The sequence below is a fragment of the Ursus arctos genome, unplaced genomic scaffold, assembly GCF_023065955.2.
Source record: "Ursus arctos isolate Adak ecotype North America unplaced genomic scaffold, UrsArc2.0 scaffold_6, whole genome shotgun sequence".
Taxonomy (NCBI): domain Eukaryota; kingdom Metazoa; phylum Chordata; class Mammalia; order Carnivora; family Ursidae; genus Ursus; species Ursus arctos.
This window is the reverse complement of record NW_026623078.1, coordinates 41,669,668-41,681,953: the sequence shown is the minus strand read 5'-3', so window position 1 is coordinate 41,681,953 and position 12,286 is coordinate 41,669,668. Positions and strand designations below refer to the sequence as shown.

Here is a 12,286-nt window from a genome sequence, read left to right as displayed (position 1 = left end):
TGTAAGAAGCGTGTGTTGCTTCCTAGACAACAATTCATAATTCAATTTTATGTTTAAAAAATATTCACATAAGTACAGGATCCTAGAGTTAGAAGATGCCTAAGCATCCACCTCTTGCAATTCTTGTAATTAAGACAAATATTTTTCTTCTTCACTATAGTAGAATGTTGTTGAAAATACAGCATGCCTTGTTTTAATGACAGCTAATCAGCTGATAAAAGTCTTAATTCCTCCTTGATGAGTTAAACCCAGCCATCAAATTAAGCTTTGTTAGTTCATCAGAAAATTTAGTTAGCTGGATTAGTGTAATAGCCTTGCATTTTGAGAATGCACAGGGTTCAAACATTATAGGTAGAATGAAATAAGTTGAGTTAAATTTAAAATAACATCAATTTTCAAAGAAAGAAAATATAATAAATACTTGCTCCTGTTTTCCAAAAGAAAATAAAATATCTACTCTTCAATAAAATGGCCATTTGCATTGTTATTAATAGGTATATTGACTATGAAATTATGACTTCATTTTTAAGAACTGATTTGGAGACAAATGGCAAGTATGTTGGGAGATTTCACTATATAGTAGTGTCATGAAAGCCAAAAACTTTGAAGTTGGACAGGCTGCATTCAATTCCTGGCTAACCGATCATAGCTCAAGAAGCCTCTACCGTGCTGTATGCTTATTTTCACTCTGCAGGTTGTATTGCAGGGCTGGGACATTGCAAGTAGACATGCTTTCTATTCAGGATTGTTTAACGTACTCTATGCCTGAGCATCCAATAATAAAATATCTGCAACATGGTAGTAGGCCCACACTGGTGTGATACATAAATCATTTAAAATTAAATGTGTTTATCTTATTTAAAAATTTTTTTTTTATTAAGTGGGCTCCACACACACCATGGGGCTCAAACTCAAGACCCTGAGATCAAGACCTGAGCTGAGATCAAAAGTTGGATGCTTAAGCGATTGAGCTACCCAGGCACCCCTATCTTATTTTTATCAAAGTTGCACAGGCAGGGGCACCTGGGTGGCTCAGTTGTTAAGCGTCTGCCTTCGTCTCAGGGCGTGGTCCCGGCGTTCTGGGATCCAGCCCCGCATTGGGCTCCTCCTCTGGGAGCCTGCTTCTTCCTCTCCCACTCCCCCTGCTTGTGTTCGCTCTCTTGCTGGCTGTCTCTCTCTCTGTCAAATAAATAAAATCTTAAAAAAAAAAAAATTGCACAGGCATTCTAATGAAGTAGCTCATACATCTTCAGGTCAATTGTCAATTGTTAATATAAATGTTTGCATTCTAAATGAGAAGAATGGCACTTATAATGGTAGAATTTTGCTGATGGAGGCAAAACTGCATTTGCTTCTGGGAAAAGACTTCTTCTAAAATTCTAAACAGAAAATTATTTTTATTGCAGTAATTATAATTCCAAAAGTATATTTTATTCTAATAATAGATTAATTGTTAAGGCTACTACAAATCTGGAGCTTTGAAGTCATGTTAATTTGGGTGATGATGCCTATCAAATGGCCTGTATTTTCCCTTAAAATATTGAAATCCTTAAGAAAGCTGCACACATTTTTTAGACGTATCCTCTATTAGCTGCATTTTTTAGGTATCAAGAAATGCTTTTTTAAAATAACCAAAAAGCTTTAAGAAAAGGTCTATAGGGACATTTGAGATGACAGAGGAAATGAGAATGTTTACACTGATTTAAGTGTGATTGCTGTTATGAATGCTTCTGTGTTTTGCACGACTTTTCCAAGGAAAAGTCTATAATATATTTATATATATATTCTCTATATATATAGAATAGAATTGAAATAGAACATAGGAACTAAAGATATACAATCATGTCAATGGACTTTTGACTCAGATTATGTATTAATACATTTGATTGCCTCTTAATTTATACTGGAGAAATATAATAATTTTTGTACATAGGCATACTATTAAACAAAACAAATTATTTAATAATTAGTGTTTCGTTTGGAGGAAAATATTTCCTTACTGATCATATAAACATATTTTTTCTTTTGAGTGAGCTTAAAGAAAATGACTACAAAATCATAGTGTTTCAGAATTGTAGGGGACTAGGGAGAAGTTAACTGTCTGTTCAAGATGTAATACCGTAAAGATTTACTGCTTAATTGAAATTCAGACTTTTAACTAGCAACAGCAGGGCAACTAGGGTGGTGTCATGCTGAAGTATTGATCATTTATCAAAAGAACAGCCTCTAGCTTTGCTGTGTTGCTGGTGAATGTGGGGAGAATTAATGCATTTTTACATCCTAGATCCTAACTGTCTGTAAGATTATCTTTTTGTATCACACATATACAAGGAACAATTCTGACATCTTCATTGATAAACTTCTTCTTTTCTTTACTCTAGTCCTCAAATGCCCCCAAGCTTACTTAACTGAGAAATTTTCTTTCTTTCCTATTCACAGCTCTTAAGCACCTAGAAAACAGAGCAGCTTGATAATTTAGCAAAAATGCAAATGAAAGAGCCTCTTGATAAGTACCCAGCTCATTTTCCACAGCATATTGCTCAGCTAATGAAGGCAATTTGAATTCTGTCTACCTCAAAAGAGATAAACAGTGTCTTAGGCTGCCAGTAACCTTTAATTCATTGTTACCCACTTTCCTATCAATTTGCTTATAGTCATGATACCTTTCAAAAACTCAAGCTAAAACCCATTAAGTAAATTACACAATAATTGTATTAAATAAATAAATACACCTCTCTCTCTCTCTCTCTCTCTCTCTCTCTCTCTCTCCTACTTAATAAAAATAATGCCACTTTTTCCAAGAGGTTTTTTTTTTTTCCTGGAGTGGATAAGCAAAACATATGCATAGTAATTCTAAATAGAAAATGTTACTGTGATATGGTTTTTCGCAAAGTATACATTGCCTGAATGTGAGTTGGAAAATTTAACTCTAGAAAAGTGTTAAGATTCATTTTAAGCATCATTATCATATTGTTTCCTTGGCTACAGTATAGAGTTTAAATGGCGCTATCAATGTAAACACAAACTTATCACAAAGATTCTTTCTAATTAGACAAGTATGTACCCCAGTAATAGGATTTCAAATTGATAATCTCTAAGCAAAAAAGTTACCTATTAAAATGTTACATAAAACTACCACAGAAAAATATCTAGAGGCAAGTCTTATTATACCATAGAGTTGCAGTTCTATTAACAAGAAGAATGTGTTGCATTGGCTCTGTTTATTATCAGAAAAATCACTGCCTGAGGTAAGAAGATGATCAGGAGGTGCGCAGGGCTGTCGTGGCAGTCCACCTAAGAATTAGGGAGAGAGAAATGATGATAGAAATTGTATCAAGACATCAAAACCCTTAAATCTGTTACATCATCATGATGGTTAGCTTTATGTGTCAACTTGACTAGACTAAGGGGTACATATATAGCGAATAAAATATGATTTCTGGATGTGTCTGTGAGGGTGTTTCTGGAGGAGATTAGCATTGGATTCAGTAGACTGAGTAAAGAAGATCCTCCCTCCCCAATGTGTGCAGCCATCATCTAATCCATTGGGGGCCAAAAAAAAAAAAAAAAAAAAAAGAGGAAGGGGGAATTTTCTCTATCTTTTTGAGCTGAAACATACATCTTTTCCTGCCCTTGGAGACCAGAACTCCTGGTTCTTGGGCTTTCAGTCTCTGACTGAATCATACCATTGGCTTTCCAGGTTCTCCAGGTTGCAGGTGGCATGTTGTGAGACTTCTCAGCCTCCATAATCTTTTGAGTTAATCCCTATAATAAATCTCCTTTTAAATATCCGTAGATATCCTACTGGTTCTGTTTCTCTGGAGAATCCTGGCTAATATAACCGATAAATGTGAAGCAGTCAAATTCTACATGTAAGGCAGCTCATTCTTTGAATAAACCTAGTTGAAGTTAAAAATCTTCACAATGTGATGCCTCAGTCAATGGACTTGATTTATGTCGACTGGGGAGAGTTAACTTTCTGTAGGAGATATTTTGTCATTGGCAGACTAGAGATGTGTTGGTGCCAAGAAGTAAACTTAGGCCTTAACCAGCTGTCTGCCATCTCCCAACTTTTTCTGCTCATTTTGCAACCATAACTGCTATATAATATTTTTCTGATGCTTACAGGATCTTGACTTTGATCTTTGAGGACAGGAAAAGTTGGATGCCAAATAGATATTTACCAAGAGGCCTGGAAGTGCTACAGTCCGTGGGAATATTGTCCAGATCAATCTTTCCTGTGCTTTTTTTGAAGATAAGGGAATCACTTGATATGACTAGGCAGTCAAGGACCTTAATCTATCTTTAAAACCAAAGTACTTATTGAGATTTTAAAATCTAAGAATATTAGCTTTCTACCACATAGTTCTTACCTTACCATGTTTTACCAAAACTTGGAAGCGCTCTCTCTCAAATTAACTTGGCTTTCAAAACTATAATAGAGATATTTTTGTGTGTTTTTAACAACATGACTTCTTTCCTTCTGATTTCTTTCCTGGAATGAACTTAATTTCACTGAGTTTATTTTATTTCAGTACACTGGTGACTTTAATAGTCTTGAGTTTTTCAAAACCTCTCAGTTACATTGCCTCACATGATTAGTATGCAGTATCTACTTAGTTATTAGATCCTTGTGTGCAGTTAGAGAAAAGCAGATGAATTGGTGTCATCACACTCAAAACATTTCATTATATCCGTTTAAATGAAGTATATAGATGGATCGTGAACATTAAAATACAGATAATATCAAACTCTTAATAAATGAAACAGGTAAGACCAGAGATTTCAGTGGCTTAACACAATAGAATTTTATTTCTTGCTCATGTGGTGGGGAAGAGGATTGTCCACTCACTTGATCTAAGTCCCAGAAAAATCGAGGCTCAGCTATCATCCACACGTCATTTCCAGAGTTGCCTTGGGTATTAACATCCAGTCAGTAGCTGGGAGACCTGAGGAAGATTTGCTCATGGAGTCGTGTCATGTGCCAGACCTGCAGGTGGTAATAATATTCCTGACAAGTTCCACGAACTAGAATTCAATTCCGTGGCCACACCTAATCTCAGGAAGGCTGGAGAAAGGTGATAGGTTTGATGAGCAACTAGCCATTGTCTGCCACACCAATATGATAGGAGGTAAAAACAATACTAGTTTGACTTTAGATACACTCTGCCTCTGTGAATTAGTTGCTTAACCATAATTTGCCTTAATACAGATTTTGACCTATTGACTATTATTTAGCTTCTGTTATTCCTCTCCTTATATTTGTAGAATTTTCTTTGTTATTTATCTTCATATATGTTATTTATCTTTAAATTTAGGTGGTCATCAATAAGGCAAAATATAGTAGAAATTTCAAATTTAGCCATTAGTTTTTCAATATAAAAAATTAATGTCTGAGTTTTTGAGAAAATGTAATTATTAAAATTAATAATTTTATAGTCTTATCTCAATTATTAAGATTAGTAATTAATTTATAGTACCACTTTAATAATTTCCTTACAGTTTAAGCACAACAAAACTATCTACTAGTTATTCTCACATTTAATTTATAACTCGCTTCATTTGAAATCAAATGTTGCCACAATTCACCTCCTCCCCAGTGTACTGATTACATATCAAGGCAGCAGCAGAAATAGCTCTTGGTGCAATCCACAGTGGAAATTGTAGTTTGTCATTGATTTAATGCATCAGAGAACACGACCACTGTGGGCTTCGAGGAAGTTGCACTTGTCTTAGGCAAGGCTGTAATAGATGCATGTGTACTGAGAAATGGAGATTGACCGAAGATCATGGGAAATCAAGAACCTAAGAAAACAGGGAAATCAAGAAGTAATTAAAGACCTCTCTGCTGGGGCACCTGGGTGGCTCAGTTAGTTGAGCATCCAATTCTTGATTTCAGCTCAGGTCATGATCTCAGGACTGTGAGATTGAGCCTCGTGTTGGGCTCCACGCTGGGCGTGGAGCTTGCATGGGATTCTCTCTCTCTCTCTCTCTTGCTCTGCCTCTCCCCCCTCATTCTACATGTGTTCTCTCTCAAAAAAAAAAAAAAAAAAAGACACTTCTCGGCTGGTTTATCATCAATCTTATTCAAAGTTTCATAAAGCCAAATTTAATTGAGTGTTTAGTATGTCTCAGATACTGTTTTAAATTCATTGTATGTCCCTAACTCATTTACTCCACACCACAAACTAGATAGTGGAATTACTTCCATTTTGCAAGAAAATTGAGGCATAGAAAGTTTGGTAACTAGCCCAAAGTACCTAGTTGGTAATAACAAAATGAGAGCATTAAGAAGATACTAAAGAACCAGGGAAAGGGACAATCTACTTGAAGACTCAGGAGAGAAGCCTATCACTGAAAATATTTTATCAAGTGAATCAAAACAATGATATTGGAAACAACTCTGAATACCCATAAAGGCTCTCTATGGATGGAACAGGAAAAGAAACCTATTATTACTGCAAAAACTGAGTCTGTCATGTGGAAGGAAATCTTGGTAAGCATTTTCAGAAAAGCGTGGTAAGATAAAATGATGTGAAATTCAAGGATAGATAAAGAAGACCTGGTAGATAGCTCCAGCTTAAGAATTATAGATTCTCCCAAAGGAGGAAAGAGTGGGAAGTTAAAGCAAAGGAAATATACAAACACATAATAGCAAAAACATCTTATTCTAAAATAAGAGAGTAATATGCAATTCAAAATCATTGCATTCATTGCAAAATTTACAAAATCAGATCCATAAATAAATCCATCCTACAAGTAAATATAAAGATTCCATTAACCGTGACACCGTTTATCTCTTTTGAAGTAGACAGATTTCAAAAATTGTGGGGAGGAGTTCCATATACATTAATGGCATTGTCTCTGGCCTCTGCCCATAAATGCCACCAGGAACCCAAGTATTTCTTCCAATCAAAAATGTCTCTTTGTCAACTGTCCACTTGGGGCAAAATCACCCTTGCCTGAGAAACACAAGTCTAGATGACAGGATAATTAAGTGAAGAGTAGTAATAGCTAAAACTAGGAAAGTTGGTTTTATCTAATTTGTTGAAATTATTTAGTGACATGTTAATGAGATCGATTTTTCTTATGGCTCATTAGAATCCACTGAACTCTTTTGAGCAAGGGAATAAAATGAACATAGAGATGATTTAGGAAATTTTATTCAGGTTGCAGAATATAAACTATTTCAGAAGGAAGAAAATAGGAAGAGTTGAGTGTGCATCTTTTCAGGGTTAATTTCTCTACTGAAATCGTGCAGCCTCTTTTCAATATTATCTCCTATGCCATCGTTTAATTCAAAACATGTACTGGAGAATTACAGAATATTAAAAATGTGATAGTAAAAAAATTAAAAGAAAATAAAAATGGGGTAGTGTTTGAAAGCACATAACAGCAATAGTAGTTTTTATTAAAATGAGAACATATAATTATATGTAAGGAACAATTTAATTTTTAACTGTAAAATTTGACTTTTTCAAATGTAAAAAATTCTGTGGCTCCATTCTATCCAAAAGCAAGAGCCTTTGATTATTTCTCTGTGGCAATTCTAGTTCAAATTTATTAAAGTCATTATTTACAGTTTTTTAAAAAATATTCTCATCAGAGTCTCATACTATGTCTTGAATACATTTAATTTTAAATTTGCCTCTGCATAAAAGTAAATATTTGTTTCTGATTAAACACTGAGGTATTCAGTTTCAGACTTAGAAAAGTCATCTCAAGTAGCATATTATAAGAATTTTCAGAATAATAACTTATTTCTTATTTACTGCAGTTTATTTTTACACATAGGAAATGGGACTTCACTCTAAGATGATTCCTTATTATATTAATCTGGAATATATACTAAATAACCAGTCTAAATTCCCCTTTCTCTGATTTTTTTTATTTTAACTTTTTAAACCAAACTTTATCATTTCTTTCTATTTTAGAGCAGAGAAGTCTCCAAAGTGTGTGTGTGTGTGTGTGTGTGTGTGTGTGTGTTGCATTCAGACTATTTTCTTAGAGCAAAAATGGTGCTTTTTTAGAACTTCCCTCCACTTGCCAACATTTACTTATTTAGAACCACTGATCCTTTTAATGTTATTATTAAAGGATGCATATTGGATAGAACATGAGATCAAGAAAACTGATACTCATTTCGTTCTAGTAGATTTATTCATGTAGGACAGTGCCAAAGAAGGAAATACTAACAAGAAAATACATTTTTATGGTATATTAAACACATTTTTATGACTATGTATTAAACAAGTAGCAAGTAACCCCAGTTTATTTAAAAGTTTTTTACCTAATGAAACTTTTCGTTAGAGTCCTTTTTGAGAGTGATTTGCAAGATGAGTGGTATTAATGTTTTTCTACCCAATAGAAACATGCAGAGGAAATGTTTTCTCTTTTGCAGCTTATTTCTTTGCAAGGGATCCAGAAAAATTAAATTAGCTGTAACGTTTAAACTTTTAAACTTCCAACCTAATTCCCTTGACTTAACAGATAACCATGCATCTCATATCAAAATCAGTTCATGTAATTATATTCACACTTCTCCTTTCTGCCTCTTCTTTGACATTAACTCATTGTTTCTTACTGAATTTCTGCCTCTGGGGAAAAATGGCTATATTTTATGTCCACCCCTCCAACATAAAGTCCTCCTCAGTCCTCAAGACCCTGCCCTTGGGGTGCCTGGGTGGCTCAGTAGGTTAAATGCAGGACTCAATTTCCACTCAGGTCATGATCTCAGGGTGGTGATATCCATCCCCCTGTCTGGTCAGGCTCTGAGCTGCTCTCTGTCCCTCTCCCTTTGCCCCTCCCTCCCCCTCTCTCCAAGAAAAAAAAAAAAAAAAAGACCCTGCCTTTATCTAATCAGCCTACTACACTTTGTCTTAATCAGTTCCTTCTTTATTTGTAACTTTTCGGTGCACAAAATATATAGCACATTTTTTAAAATTTAAATTCGATTAATTAACATATAGTATATTATTGGTTTCAGAGGTAGAGGTCAGTGATTCATCAGTCTTATGTAATACCCACTGCTCATTACATCACATGCCCTCCTTAATGTCCATCACCCAATTACCCCATCCTGCATCCCCCATCCCCCTCCCCTCCGGCAACCCTCAGTTTGTTTCCTATGATTAAGAGTCTCTTATGGTTTGTCTCCCTCTCTGATTTCATCTTGTTTTATTTTTTCCTCTCTTCCCCTATGATCCTCTGTTATTCCACATATGAATGAGATCATATGATAATTGTCTTTCTCTGATTGACTTATTTCACTTCGCATAATACCCTCTAGTTCCATCCATGTCATTGCAAGTGGCAAGACTTCTTTTTTTTTTTTTTTTTTGGTGGCTGAGTAGTATTCCACTGTGTATATATATACCACATACATCTTCTTTATCCACTAATCTGTCAGTGGACATCTGGGCTCTTTCCATAGTTTGGATATTGTGGACATTGCTGCTATAAACACGGGAGTGCAGGTGCCCGCTTGGATCACTACATTTGTATCTTTGAGATAAATACCCAGTAGTGCAATTGCTGGGTCATAGGGTACCTCTATTTTAAACTTTCTGAGGAACCTCCATACTGTTTTTCAGAGTGGCTGCACCAGCTTGTATTCCCACCAATAGTGTAGGAGGGTTCCCCTCTCTCCCCTCATCCTTGCCAGCATGTGTCATTTCCTGACTTGTTTATTTTAGCCATTCTGACCAGTGTGAGGTGGCATCTCATTGTGGTTTTGATTTGTATTTCCCTGATGCCAAGTGATGTTGAGCATTTTTTCATGAGTCTGTTGGCCATTTGGATGTCTTCTTTGGAGAAATGCCTGTTCATGTTTCTGCCCATTTCTTGATTAGATTATTTGTTCTTTGGGTGTTGAGTTTGCTAAGTTCTTTATAGATTTTGGATACTAGCCCTTAATCTGATATGTCATTTGCAAATATCTTCTCCCATTCTGTTGGTTGTCTTTTGGTTTTGTCGACTGTTTCCTTTGCTGTGCAAAAGCTTTTCATCTTGATGAAGTCCCAATAGTTCATTTTTGTCTTTGTTTCCCTTGCCTTTGAAGACATGTCTAGCAAGAAGTTGCTGCGGCCAAGGTCACGGAGGTTCTCCTCTAGAATTCTCCTCTAGAATTTTCCTCTAGTGTTCTCCTCTAGAATTCTGATGGATTCCTGTCTCACATTTAGGTCTTTCATCCGTTTTGAGTTTATCTTTGTGTGTGGTGTAAGGAAATGGTTCCGTTTCATTCTTTTTTTTTTTTTTTTAAGATTTTATTTATTTATTTATTTATCTATTTATTTATTTGACAGAGATAGAGACAGCCAGCGAGAGAGGAAACACAATCAAGGGGAGTGGGAGAGGAAGAAGCAGGCTCCTAGCAGAGGAGCCTGATGTGGGGCTCGATCCCATAACGCCGGGATCACTCCCTGAGCCGAAGGCAGACGCTTAACCGCTGTGCCACCCAGGCGCCCCCCGTTTCATTCTTTTGCATGTGGTTGTCCAATTTCCCCAACACCATTTGTTGATAAAACTGTCTTTTTTCCTTTGGATATTCTTTCCAAAATCTGGAAATCTTTGTCAAAGATTAGTTGGCCATAGAGTTGAGGGTCCATTTCTTGGTTCTCTATTCTGTTCCATTGATCTAAGTATAGCCCATTTTCTTTACTATTTTGAACACACAGTGAATACTTATGGAATAAATGAAATCAAAACTAGAGATAGGGTATCTTACAAAGTAAATTTCCAGACAGATCATAAATTTTTCGTTTGCTTAATATATTTAAAATAATCATTTTAGTCAAGTAAAGAAGGACTTCAAGTAGAACTCTTTGCATTTCAGCCTGAGGTCAGTTGGCCCAAGTCACCAAGAGGAAATAAGAGAATCTTTCAGGAAGCTTTGGGAAATAGTTCCCTTTACCTGTGTTTATTACGAACTCATACGAGTTATGTCGAACTAACCTAACTCACCCTGATTTATGTTCAACACTGAGAACATTCATTCCTAAATATTATCTCTTTGATACCAGAGACTAGGGGAGTTTTGGGGCCCTGAGACCTCAACCGCCACACCAGCTGGTGCCAGGTTCTTGACTTCACTGGGAGAAAGAATTCAAGGACAAATCAGAGGAAAGTATAGCAGCAGAACCCTTATTGCAAAGAAAGGGAGTGTGGGCTCACTCAGAGGATCTGAGTTGGAAGGAGTAGGTGGGGGGGACCTGGGTGGCTCAGTCGTTAAGCGTCTGCCTTCGACTCAGAGTGTGATTCCGGAGTCCTGGGATCAAGCCCCACATCAGGCTCCTCCGCTGAGAGCCTGCTTCTTCCTCTCCCACTCCCCGCTGCTTGTGTTCCCTCTCTCACTGGCTGTCTCTCTCTCTGTCAGATAAATAAATAAAATCTTAAAAAAAAAAAAGGAAGGAGTAGGTGGGGTGTGGGGTTTTCATCTTTATGGACAGTTATAGACAAGGGGTGGAATATACATGTAGTCGGGTTCTACAAATAGGAAGAAATTTACAGGAACTTAAATACCATTGCACATGCTCTGTGCAAATTACTATGCACAGGTGCTGTCTGATTTTTTTGGCATATACTCTAAATATACTGTGAATGTGCAATTGGTCCTCTAGCGCCTCTGGTGGAGGGGTTATTCTCCATCATTTGTGAGCTAATAGGATCTTTGTGCACATGCCTGCCTGTGGGCTGGAGCAACAACAGGATGTTTGTGGCCCTGAGAAAACACAGAGCTATCACAGGGTATACTCAGTTGTCAAACATTCTGTCAGTGGTCAGACTCAGTTCCCTATCTTTTGTTCTGCAATTACCCAGCCTTTTCCTTTTCTACCTGCCTCATCTTCAATTCAAGACAGAGGGTTAGGGCAATGATAGGAGGAAGGATATCAGTATCATCACACCTTTCCCTCAAGTTGAGTGTTCTGTTCATCTCTATTCAGGACCCCATGCATTTATACTCGGAAAGTATGTATGCACTTTGGTGTAAATAGATCTCAAATGATAAGTTTCAAAATAGCATATCTAAAATAAAGTGAACTTTTCTTCATTTTTTTGAAGCAGCTTCAACCTTTTCTTTATTTTCATGGCACTGATCTAGGAGTAATCACACTTCCTACTCAGAATGTCCTAGTGACATTGACTTGCCTAGATTGTTTTCATTTAAGATGATGCAGTCAGTTTCCTGCTTAGCTCTTCTTAGATTTGATCTAATGGGTTTCATCAAATCCTTTTTTTTCTTCAAAAGTACCAATATAGGCATATACCCACTCTGAAATAGCTATAT

General features: G+C 36.3%; 1 protein-coding gene across 1 annotated transcript in view; it reads left to right on the top strand.

Moving 5' to 3' along the window:
• Positions 1 to 12,286, top strand: part of MMP16 (matrix metallopeptidase 16) — a 288,195-nt gene that overhangs the window by 162,003 nt on the left and 113,906 nt on the right. The gene's annotated exons all lie outside the window — the stretch shown is intronic.